The sequence below is a fragment of the Trachypithecus francoisi genome, unplaced genomic scaffold, assembly GCF_009764315.1.
Source record: "Trachypithecus francoisi isolate TF-2019V2 unplaced genomic scaffold, Tfra_2.0 Lachesis_group17, whole genome shotgun sequence".
In the NCBI taxonomy this organism is placed as follows: Eukaryota; Metazoa; Chordata; class Mammalia; order Primates; family Cercopithecidae; genus Trachypithecus; species Trachypithecus francoisi.
Genome location: NW_022681462.1, coordinates 73,160,269 through 73,173,040, shown reverse-complemented (window position 1 = coordinate 73,173,040; position 12,772 = coordinate 73,160,269). Strand labels below are relative to the sequence as shown.

General features: G+C 34.7%; 1 long non-coding RNA gene across 1 annotated transcript; it reads right to left on the bottom strand.

Moving 5' to 3' along the window:
* Positions 1 to 10,095: 10,095 nt before the first annotated feature.
* Positions 10,096 to 12,024, bottom strand: LOC117063005. The gene is made up of 3 exons (XR_004428662.1): positions 11,820 to 12,024; positions 10,794 to 10,854; positions 10,096 to 10,337 (listed from the first exon to the last, which is right to left on the bottom strand). It is a non-coding gene; the product is annotated as an uncharacterized LOC117063005 (long non-coding RNA).
* Between the last annotated feature and the right edge of the window lie 748 nt (positions 12,025 to 12,772).

The following is a 12,772-nucleotide window of genomic DNA, read 5'->3' as shown; positions in this document are numbered from 1 at the left end:
AAACTATCTGTGCTTTATGATACTAGATATGTTTTGCCCATAATTACTCTGCCGTTTCCTGAATGTCTGTAATTGCTGAGTTGAATAATTGATGATCTCTTGTGGCAGAACAAATTACCAAATTTAGCAGTTTAAAACAACAATAATCACTTTATTATTCTCTCTCATGGTTCTAGACTTTGACGGAACTCAGCTCAGTGGTTCTCCCTAATGTATCTCATGATGCTGCAGTAGAATTGGAGCGGGCATAGAATTATCTGAAGGCTCACACACTCACAGGTCTTGAGTTGAGCAAGGAAGTCACACACAAGTCGCCTTTGGAATAACTGCTGCTCATTGGTCATCGCTTTCTGTTTCTAGGTGTTTTCTTCACATGTCTCCATTACAATGGCTTCAGGGTAGCCACACTTTTACCTAGCAGCTGAGGGCTCAAAATGTACCTGTGCAGGAAGTGAGAAACAGGATACATGTACTACATCTAAAGAGTTAGCCTCATGCAGCGTCACACCTGCCACATTCTGTTCATTAAAAGGAAGTCATTAAAACTGGATCACATTGAAGAGAAGGAATAGTAACCTCCTAATTTTGCTATAAAGAGTGTCTAAGAATCTTCAGACAAGTTTTAAAACCACCAGACTTATTAAAATCCTAACTAATTTTTGATTTACTGTCCTATGGAACTGTATTATATCAACATGCCTTCTTTTCATACTTATAGATTGTGAACTAAAGAGAGGTGTTTAGGGCTTCTGCTTATTTGAACACCTCAAATATCAATATGGTGCGTAAAGAATTCTTGCTGATATGACTTTTTTCTCTAAGAATGTTTTAATGACATAGCAAAGTGACCCCAATTATATGAGTAAAACATTTTTATGACTGTGGGAGACAAATTTTATGGAGTTACTTGATAATAGAAAAAGGATAAGAGGCATTGCATTTTAGCTGTGGGACATTAATATGCTTAATAACATAAAGATGACTAAGAGGCTAATGATATAAAAATTAAGTCCATGACATGGGATAATGAGCAGAAGAACATTGCCTACTCTGATTGTATTTGTGATGTTATTTTCCAAAGCAATTTTATTACCAAGATAACTTGCTAACACACCTGTTTCTTGTAGCAATTCTCTATTTAGGTTAGCTGATTCTGGAATCAGAAGATGAGAGTAAGACAGTAATAGTGGATAAAGAATTGATATTCTTACTGATGCTAAAGTGAAACAAAACTAAAGAAAAACAGCAAAACACCCACAGCAACATGGGCTCAAGAGAAGGCACCACTTCCATTCCATTTTCCTGCCCACACCCCAAAATTTTGCACCCACGTTACCTTGAAGACATTTTCAATCTCTGTATTTTTAAAAAATTCCTTAGTGGCAATCATTTTTATCACGTAAAATGCTTGAAAATTGAAATCAAATGTGAAAAGTACAAATCAAAACCTGAAGCCCACTAAAAGTTTTAGAACAAGTAAGAGAGCTTCAGGAAAGATAATTCATTTGACATCACCACCATTAACATTATTCTTGAATAGAGCAGGTATTTTGACACTGGACCCAGGCAGGAGAAAACATAATTCCATTACATATCTCATTCTTACTAAGTCATAATAAAGATAAAAATCCTGACTCTACCATAAACTACTTGTGTGGCCTTAGGCAAGTGTTTTATTTCTCTATAATCTGTAAAATAGTATGCTTATTATAAAAGGTTGTTGTCAGATATTTTAAATAAATACTTCATAAAAAGTGTTATCACAACATGAAGATCACATGGCACATTCCAGAAATATTAGCTCTTATTAATATCTCATTCTTAACACTATAAATGCCATGCATTAGTTTTGATTAAAAATAATTAATTATTCATTCACAATATTGTAAAACTTCTATGCATAGTATAAAGGTTTCTCTCTGTGAGGACTCATGTACCTACCACTCAGGTAAGTAAGTATGGTAGAGGTGCTCTGAATAATCTTACCTGATCTCAATTCCCTGCTTTTTCCTCTTATCCTAGCTAGACACCAGAGATGAAAGTAGGTTCTTCCAGAAAGGATTTGAGTTGGCTTCTTTCAACACTGCAGCAATGATCACTCGTGAATACTTTATACTAATGTTAGATTTGAGGTTTTCACGGTCATACAATTAGTGCAAACTTCTAAGCACAAATCTATATGCAAGTGAGATTCTGTTTAAGAATTGTCACATGACATTAATCAAGCAAGTCTGTTTGATGACTCCTGTGCAGAGGAAAATTCGTTCTTGTATACCTTGATATTGAGGGTTTGACCTTTTGTTTTAACCTAGTTTTATATGGGGATTTCTTGTTTAGACATTTCATTTTATATTGGCTACAGGCTTAATTTTATCCCTGTGCCTCAGGCAGCCATCAAAAGAGAAGTCTAAAGACTCCAGTGACGGGCAAGACTTATCCGGGGGTGAAAGCCAGCTTGTTATTTACATAACTTCCAGCCTTCCAATTTTAACTTTCCACTTTAATTTCCTACCTTACATCATTTTGGGCAATGAAGAATCATTCACTTTATTTTGACTCAGCGCGATGTAGCAAAAGACATGTAATGAAGGATTCTGTTTACTTCCAGGGGAATATCTTTGCTAGTATCTAGACTGCCATGCTGCTGTAAACAAACATTGGATTATTAAGTTTTAGACTTCGGTTTCAACGTCTGCAATTACCTTATAGGCAAAGCACAGGTGGCATACTTATGATTGCAAATGAGTATGTACATATTATAACCTTGACAATGTCAAATGAAAAGTATAGCTCATGAAATTTGGGTGGTGGAAGTGGAGAAGTGATGAAAATGAAACCTTATATAGTAGTAATTTGATATACTATAGAAATTTGATTGGGCAAAAGTTGAGGTTTAAATATATAATGTAAAATCGTATTTAAACTCTAAAATTTATGCTTCAACATTCAACAAATAGAATATAGAAAAAAACTGAAACTGTGGAGAGTATAAGTAAAATTAAATTCTTTTCTTCTATAATAAGTAGCTAATGCATAACATTTATAATGGATATGTAAATATACTATTGGTATTTTTTTGTGACATGATTTTAACTACTAGAAGAACACATAATTGTATTTGCAAATGAAACCAGGAATAAAATGGGTGGGGCAAGAAGTGGATAATGTTGTTTTCCTTTAAAAATTTTTACTAACAGTTTCTGTAGTATTTGATTTTTTAAAAATATGCATGTAGTCCTTTATTCATTAAGCAAACATTTACTGAATGTCTACAATATGTCATACATAGTTTAAGGGCTAAGAATCTATCCTAAGTGAATAAAAAAAAACCTATTTCATACAATTGATATTCTGGTAAAGGGACATAGAAAATGAATACGATATACAACAGGCAGGGTGCGGTGGCTCATGCCTGTAATCCCAGCAATTTGGGAGGCTGAGGCGGATGGTTTATTTGAGGTCAGGAGTTCAAGGCCAACATGGTAAAATCCCATTTCTACTAAAAAGTACAAAAATTAGCCAGGTGTGGTGGTACTTGCCTGTAGCTTGAACCAGGGAGGTGGAGGTTGCAGTGAGCTGAGATCGCACCACTGTTCTCCAGCCTGGGCGATAGAGCAAGACTTCATCTAAAAAATAAATACAACAAATAAACAAATCATATGATATGTTACATGGAGCTGAAAGTAAGGAAAGACAGAGCATGTTAGACATCCAAAATGTATGTGGTAACATTTGAGCAAATATGGAATGATATTTGGGCAAAGACCTAAACTAGGTGAGTTCTTTAGCCATGCATATATTAGGGAAAAGAGTATATCAGAAATAATGCTTGAATGTTCAAGAAATGTGACACCACTAAGACTCCTGAATGAGCAGAATGAGCAAGCAGAGAGTAATGGGAAATGAGGTTAGAAGAGTAATATGACTTGTTGGCTATTTTAAGGAATTTGGGTTTCACTTAGAGTGAAATGGGGAACATTGAAAGGTTTAAAGAGGAGAAGTTGAGAGCTAACTCCAGGGATTAAAAGGTAGGAACAGCGAGTTCAGTTAAAGGCCACTGTTTTAACACAAAATGAGAGAGCATAGTATTTTGTACCTTGGTTTCAGGGAAGGGAGTGAATGGGTGTCAGATTCTGAATATATTTTAAAAATGAGACACAGTGATTTCCGGATGGATCGTTCTGGTGTGTGCAGACAAAGATGACTCCAAAGTTTGTGACCTCTGCAATGGAAGAATAGAATTTTTGTCTGTCTAGATAAGAAAAGCTATGGCTAGAGTAGGTTTATAAGGGAAAAATCATGACTTAGTGTTTAGACATGTTAAGTTTCTGATATCTACTAGGCATCAAAGTGGAGATCTTAACTGGGAAATTGTTATATGAGTTTAGTGGAGTTAGGCAAAAAGATCTGTGATGAAGATACAAGTTTGAAAGTTGTTGACATATTAATGGTACTAATTTATAAGCATAGATGAGATGACCAAGTGAGAGAATATAGATAAAGAGAACTCAAACAATGACTGCATCCTCACACACTCTGGCCACATTCAACTGCCTGTATTGAACAAGTAATAAGTAGAAGTGCTGGATTTAAGTATTTATTTATTTATTTTTTGCCAGGATGATATGAAAATGAGGATGATATAAACAAATATAAAATGTATATAAAGGGTGAGTATAATAATGACCATGAACTTTAATCTGATTAAGAAGATGAGAGAAGACACCAGAGGTGGGTAATACCAGTAAAAATGTGATAGGATCTAAGAATTGAAAGTCTTGGATAGATCAAAAAATGGGAGGGTTTTGGTAGGGCAACGTAGGAAGCTAGTGGTTGGAGAATTGTTGTCTGCAAAAAGCTTGAAAAGCTGGGCAGATGGTTGCATGCAATTAACACGATTACATAACCTTTACAATAGCACTGTCAAAATGTATAATCTTTGTTTATTATTTTTATCCAAAATGTTAGAAAATGCTACTATTGACACCCCATGCATCTTAAATCTAATGCAACTCTTAATCCAGTTGTAGAAAGCTTTGATATTATGCTTTATTTATATATTTGTAATTGCATTATTTAATGATTGATATTATATTCAGAATAAAAACTAGTTTTAAGTCTCTTAGAACTGGGATTGTCTATAATGGTGTTGTTTTCACTTTTTTTTATTTTAAAGAAGTTTACATTATAAAATGTGTGTGTGTGTGTGTGTGTGTGTGTGTGTATGTGTTAACAAGGGTAGAAGAAAATGTTATAAATGAAATTAATCATTTATTATACACTGTGAAGCTGAAAATAGGAATTTACTTGTACGATGAATTAATATAAATGGAAAACTCATAGTAGGAATCCTTTACTAGGGTATGTCCTAAGAAAAGGATTAGATCCATAGATATCGAGTGGATTTTTGTAACTCTATTATATAGTTTTGATTTTTTTAATGAGCCCCAACTGTAAGACACTTCAAAGCAACTGGGTCCAAATATTTCATTAGTTTGAATCTATAAAATATGAAATGCTTAAAATCTTAAGACTTGTGAAAACAAGCAGCCTATATTCATGGATATTTAACACACTGGCTACAAGGTGTGTCTCCTGTTAACCTGTCATACTTTCCTGGGCAATATGTCTGGCTAGGCCTGGATTCCCCTACACTGTCTCCCTTTCCTGGTCATTTTAATCAAAGGACAAGAATGATGATCTCACTAGATAAAGAATAGTAATTCTTTGTTCAAAGGTACAAAACTCCATTTTAATATAAGTAACAGAGGCATAAAGTGGAAAAGTTAGATATTTAAAATTTGCTGAGAATATTACTGTGTGATCTATGTAAAGGTACTAACAATGGATGAGAAACGTTTACTATTTGCTTCTAAAGTAGCACATGTGAATTGATATGTCTAAGTTTAAATAAAAATTAAAATCGTTTGGTTGTTGCTATTGTTACTATGTAGTAATTCAATTCTGCATTTTCTGTGAAAATAATGTCAGTTTCCCTTTTAGCGTTGGTGAAAGAATTATGAGAAACACAAAATATTTGTACTTTAAAATGTCTTAGCTTTTAAAAGTTACCATTTATAACATGACCAGTCAAGCAAAATGCAGATAAATGTGAAAATTAGACAATTCATCTCAAATAAGTATTTACCTTAAGTTTAATGAGCTAGTTGTTATATATTTAATGAGTTAACTGGTGCATATTAATTAAATCTACATTGTTTGTTTAAAATCTCTTTTGGAGAATTTCATGCCATCTGGTTAACTTACTTTAAATGACAAAAGCTGTAAGTATTTAATTGAATTCCTATTAATGCACTGTGGTCTCTAAACATGTGAGACTTGTAATGAGCATTTCACCAGACTTGCTGAAGAATATTGTCTAGGTAAGAATAGATGTTTTGTTAACTCTCTTTGTCACTCCTTTGCTGCTAAGAATACGTGCAAATTATTGCAAAAATGTCATTAAGAGTGATTCAAATTGCTATTTGAAAATAAATCATCACTTCTAAAAATGTCTTCCTACAGTGTTCCTTTATTTCCTACAGTGTATCCACAGATGTTAGATTTTCCTTTCTTTGATTTTTATACTCCAGAAAAACCATTTTGTGAACAGAGACATATACAATTATTTAACCTTAGTGTGACACTGAACAGAGTAGTTTAAAGCTTCTGTTTTGAGTTATTCTCCAAGTGTGAGTAATGTAAAACTAAGAATATGTGCTGGTTAAAAAAATTGACATTTTGAAGAAAGCATAGCCGGATCATTATTTATGAATGAACTGAGTTCAGGAAATTGTTTGCAAATTGATTTTAGAACTTGGAAAACTTTTTGTTTCCTATAGAAATTATGGGAAGATTTGGTTTCTTAGCCAGTCTGAAAATAGACCTAACACATACCAGGCCAGAACCAGAGTTTAAAGTAGCTTTGTTCAGATTGCAGGTCATGACCACACTAACGGGTTCTGAATAAATGTAATAGGCAATGACAATTATTTTTCTAAATGAAAATAATAGAAAATATCACATTAATTCCATAAGAATGTATTTATGAAACCCCTTTTAAGTGTCCTGTGTGTCTGTATTATATATTTGTATACATGTTTAAAGTTCTGCCTATACTGAGTTGTACAATCAAATGCATTCTACTGTGGGTCACTGCCAAAAAGTTTGAAAATAACTGGTTTAAGCATTCTATAAAAGTCAATCTCTGTCTAAATTCTGTCCCTGACACAGTTCCAAAAGTTGCTGTCCATTAAAGTATTTTTAAACATTTGAGCCTATGGTTTTGCTAGATAAGCAACATGGAACTGCATTTAGAATTACATTCCAATGAAAAATTCAATGAATTTAATTCTGTACAGATATTTCTAAAAATAGTTGTTATTTTCCTCTGTGGTGAATAAATATCAATGGCAAGTAGTTCAAACAAATTAATACAATGCATTTTTATTAATTTTTCTAAAAAAAGATACTAAATCAAACATTTCTGAGTTTAGGTAATGTTTAGAGGAATGAAGCTGCTTTGAGGCCACTCTTTAGATCTTGGATCTGTCAGTTGAGGGACTCATAGGGGTGAATAGCCCACTTCAGAAAAAGAAAGAGCTGGGTCACTTAGGGTATATAGAAGAGAAATTAACATTGATGAACCTCTATTCTTTCTACCAAAGATGGAAACATGGATAAAACGCATAATTTAACCCATTTCCCATTTGCCCCAAGAATACTCTTATCTCTAATTCTAATCATATACATTTCTTTACATTAGGATTAGAGACAAGTTCTGTTTAGAAATAACCCCAATAACAGTGTTTATATTTTATTTTCATGTTGAAAGTCGGTCAGATTTGCTTCAACCTCAAAGAGTGTGTTTATGTAAAATTGAATAAGCACCTGCATTGAGCTGCAATTTTTTTTCTAAATAGGAAATGGGTTAAGGAAGAATGAGGCCAACAGAAGCCAGTACAGAGGTAATGCAGGGTTTTCTTTTTTTTCATATCTGGGAAATTAAAAAAAAAAAAAAAAACCTTGAAAGATATTGGTAGGAGGTCTCCTTAAATTTTGTTTTCTTAACATCTATCTGGATTACACTTAGAAGATCTAGTCTTGGGGGAATGAGGAGAAAAAATGAAAATGTAAAGTCAGATTAGAAATATTTATAGGAAAAGACAGAACTAGGATGGATAATCTGGCTAGAGAGAAACCAGGAGCCACAATGACATTGATTTTGTTCCTGAAACCCATCCAACCTCTATCATTGAGGGTTTTTAATAATAAGCAGTGGAATCTAACTATTGGTAATTAAACAGAAAATGACGTTGGGCTCACAGATTGTCAGAAAAACTGGAGAAATAGGATTGAATCTAAGTCTTGAAAAATAATACCGAAATGTGTGCCAGAGAACTGATATAATGAGAAAATCATAACTGATGTTGCCATTTGTGCTGCTGCCAGAAATTCGACCAAACTCCAGCAGCCACTGAGGCTAGCACTGATGCTACTTGTATAGCAGAAACTCCACGTGGCAACTAATGCTATCCTCCAAGCTGGACAATTTAGGCATAAACCTGGATGCAAAATGATGATCCCAGGATCATCACTATCTTGAGCACTTCTTTTTGTAAATTTTATTTTTAATTGACAAATTGTATATACATTAATGGGGTACTGTGTGATATTTTGATACATGTACACATTGTGAGTACTTCTGAGCCAAAGCTTCGAGTGCATTTGCCTGGGGTTGGTGAAGTCTTGGCCACCTGCTTGTATCTAGATGTAGAGGAGGCTGAGAAAGCCAGTCTTCTAGATTACTTCTTCAGAAGACTGGACTTATTAGTCAGAAATTCCCCATCAGAGCAAGTCTTCTAAATATGCAAGGGAATCTAAAAACATTACTCAGTATAAAAGGCCTTGGCAAGTGCTGCTTCTTGTTGAAAGCCTCTTCTTGAAGATCATTAGTTGACTATCTCTGGAAATCAGGACGGAAATTCAATATTATCTCTTTGGGAAAGTCTCTAGCCTGCCTAAAGCAGGCTCCCAGCACTTTATACTCTCTATTAACTGAAATATCTCATTCATAGTACCTTGCTGGCATCAAAATTTTAATCTCTTTCTCCCCTCCGCTGCCCCACTCCCCTCCCCACTTCTTTTCCTTCCTTCCTTCCTTCCTTCCTTCCTTCCTTCTTTCCTTCCTTCCTTCTTCCTTCCTTCCTTCCTTCTTTCCTTCCTTCCTTTCTTCCTTCCTTCCGTCCCTCCTTCTTTAATCGTCTGTATCTCCCCAGTAGAAGAAAAGGTGCAAGGGTAGAATTCTATCTATTTTATTCAAAACTCTATTGTCATCACCAGAGTAGGACAGGGCACATGGTAGTGGTGTGGTAGACACTTGACTGAATGGTTTTGAAAAGCTAATATAACAGGATAGTACTGGACATCTAGAGATCCCAGGGAAATATGTATAGATAGCAGGTTCTACTATATATAGTAGGAATATTAATGGATGTGAGAAACACCCTCACCCATCCAAGCCCATAGAATGGACTTAGAGGCACCAAGAACAGCAAAAGTGAGACTTAATGGTGGTCTTGCAAGATCCGGTGTCTGGTAGGCAGGCACACCCTGGGCAATCACAGCAGGTAATTTACCTCCTAGCATGCAAGTCCCTTCCCCACTTCCTCATTGGTCAAATACTATGGGGTTACAATCTTCCCAGAAGTCACTTAAATTTAATTATCTCCCTTATAAGGTTATACCCCATTCCCTTCCCCACTTAAGTTTCAATTTCCCAATAATGAAACTCTCTTCCCTTTCATGGGTTGACCCCTCCTCTACATTCTGTTCACTTATCATGACCTTCTAGGAGCAAGAGACGTGCAGTTTGTTACTGGTGCTTAGATTGATCGTGCCTTGAAAATGGACCATTTAAAAGGCTTTCTCACATTGGATATAAGTGGAAAGAACTACTGGGAACTGGTTTCTGTGATGCCCTATACCCTAGTCTCTAGACATACAAGTGTGCAGTTCTCTGAAGATCTGCTTTGTAAAGTTGGTTCTTAAAGGGTAAGAGCATCATAGTTGGAGATGAGAGAGAAAACTGTGACTGCATTCTAAGATACTGTCTCAACAATTATTTTTTCTTTCACTATTGATTCAACAGATAGTGTTAACTTTGTGGCAGGCACTGTACTTATATGATTACATGGGTTTGTTTCTATTTATGCTCTCAATTCTTCGGGTTTTTAAAAATTTTTCTTCTCAAAAGGAAATTAGCCTCCCTGTTGTTAATTATTTATGTGGTCATGTTTTCCTTCATTGTGATGCTTACATTGATACTGACCAGGTCTCTAAATGTGGGAGAAAACACAAAAGATTAGAGCTCTGGTCCAGCCTGCCTGGGTTCAATTCTCCCATGCATTCTATGCATTCGTTATTTAACTACTCTGCTTTTTCTCTCAGTTATACCATGGAGATTAAAATAAGAGCCCTATCACAGGGTAGTCCTAAGTATTACATGTTTTAATATATGTAAAGCAGTTGGAATACTGCCTGGCAAGTAATAAGCTATATGGAATCATTGCTATTATTATTACTTGGAATGGGGTTTTTAGTAACTTTATAATTTCTCTGTTGCTTGAGCTTTACTTCCTAAATATTTAAATGATCAATATGCCCTACTTTCTCTCTCCTGAAATCATTTCTGCTTCCTGTTATTGAAATATTATCTTGATCCAGTACATTGGCACGAGAAAAGGCCTGGGAAAGATTAGGAGGTTGATCTAGCAACAGATGGAGGTGCTCACCAAGAACAATCTTTCCATGCTTCACTGCTGGACCCAGGCCCAGCCTGTTAGGTTTTTCTCTCTTCCAAAAGATAAAATAGAAAGAGTTCAGCAGACATCCGTAACCAGATACATTTATCATTTATTTTCTTTAAGGAAAAAGAACATTTGAAGCAAAGATAATGTAGTATGATTTGAATGGTATTAAATTGCAACATAAAGTTCTCTTTTTATTTAGCAAACACAATAGATTCAGACCATCAAAACTTGACAACTCAGGTCTATAGTCAGCAGCCCCTGAAGTCCTTCCCAGTATATCTCCTCTGTTGTTGCAGACCCAGGTCTATAGTAATAAACAAATAAAATTGATTTGATTTACTTAGTTAGAGAATGATGCCTTATGTATGTGTTGGAGACTAGCTATGTGTATGTGATGTTTGGTCGTGTGTTTATAAGACTATCTGTACTTATTTTAGAGCATTCCTTCTCATACCAGCAAATAGTTCAGTAAGAAATATGGGCACACACCTAAGCAAAGTCTGCTATTTTTATCTTCTTCCCAGAGTCTAAAACTAAGACGACAACTCAGAACTTAGGTACGGCAATGGGCAGTACCTTTGAATATATTTAACTACATTTGATTATTCATATTAATTTTAATAAATACTAATATCTTCTGTAAGTTTTCAAATCAGCATTTCCTATTTAAAGTTATCTCTAGTTTTACTGTTATTTTAAACATTTTATTTAATATGGCTCAAAATGTTGTTTACTAGATTTTTTTCAACACATTTTATATAGAAAGTGAATGTCTGAGTATTTGGTCCTATTGACCTTCTACTTGAATTGTAGGTATAGAATTACTGGTTACAGATATATGGAAGGTGCTCATCTTTTATTGCTGCTTGGATATTTACTCCTACTTAGTAGTAACTTACTACATGAAAGTTCTAATTCTAACATGAATAACAACAGCAGAATATAGCCTACTTATTTTCCCATCATCTTTTTCAAGGTAGCCTCCCACAAATTTAGAAGAGTGTCTACCTTGCTTAGTCCAAGTTATTTCAGTTACATGAAGGTATTCTGGCATAGCAACAAAACAACCAGAAAGTCCTTTGAGTGTGTTTGAAGTAGATATTTTTCAATACAGTTTCTAATATAAATCTACTGTTTTCTTCTCATGGAGGTGTGAAGGTGTGCAGAGTACCAATAAAGATTTCAGAAACTCGTAAGCACTGTGTGAAGAATGTTTTTCCTCTGTTCAAGAACAGAATGTTTCAACCTGACAACAAAGATGAGGGTGTCTGTCAAAGATTCAGTTGATAGCTTAAAAAAATTGCTACCTACAATTTTTTCTTTGCTGAGTTGAGTTGCAAAACAGTAAGTAGTCACCCTTCGAATGTAAAATGGAAAACACTCATTTTTAAAAATGACATTGTTTAAAGACAACACAAGAAGAGAGGCCAATATTAAACTCATACTTAAGCTCCAGATTCGCTGATATGCACAGTTACATCTTCTAGGGAAACATGAATGCTGCTCATATGATAATTTTATAACGAGTGAACACAGTGAAAGTAGATGATAATGAGGGTGATAGGGACGCTCAGCTGGAGATCTACCCTCAGGAAGCTGTTTAAAATATTGGCTATTCGGTACCATCTGTTGAATTCTGTACACTAAAAACAATGCTATTCAAAATTCAATTTTTGTGAGCCAGGAATGAAGGATGTCTCTTACAGGGATCATTTAACAGAACTCATTGAACAGGAGGACAACCATCAGAGAGAGAGTGAAATCTCTTCTGACCATTCCACACCACATTAATTTGAAATGAACTGAGAAAATATAAGCATTAATTCATTCCTGCAAACACATAATCCTCAACTTTACGCAGTAAGTAGAAGCATCCATCCTATTGTGTGTATAAGTAGGTAAAATAAAAATAGCAATGTGGACAGATGATTTGCTTAATGACTTATGCAGGTCCTTACAGA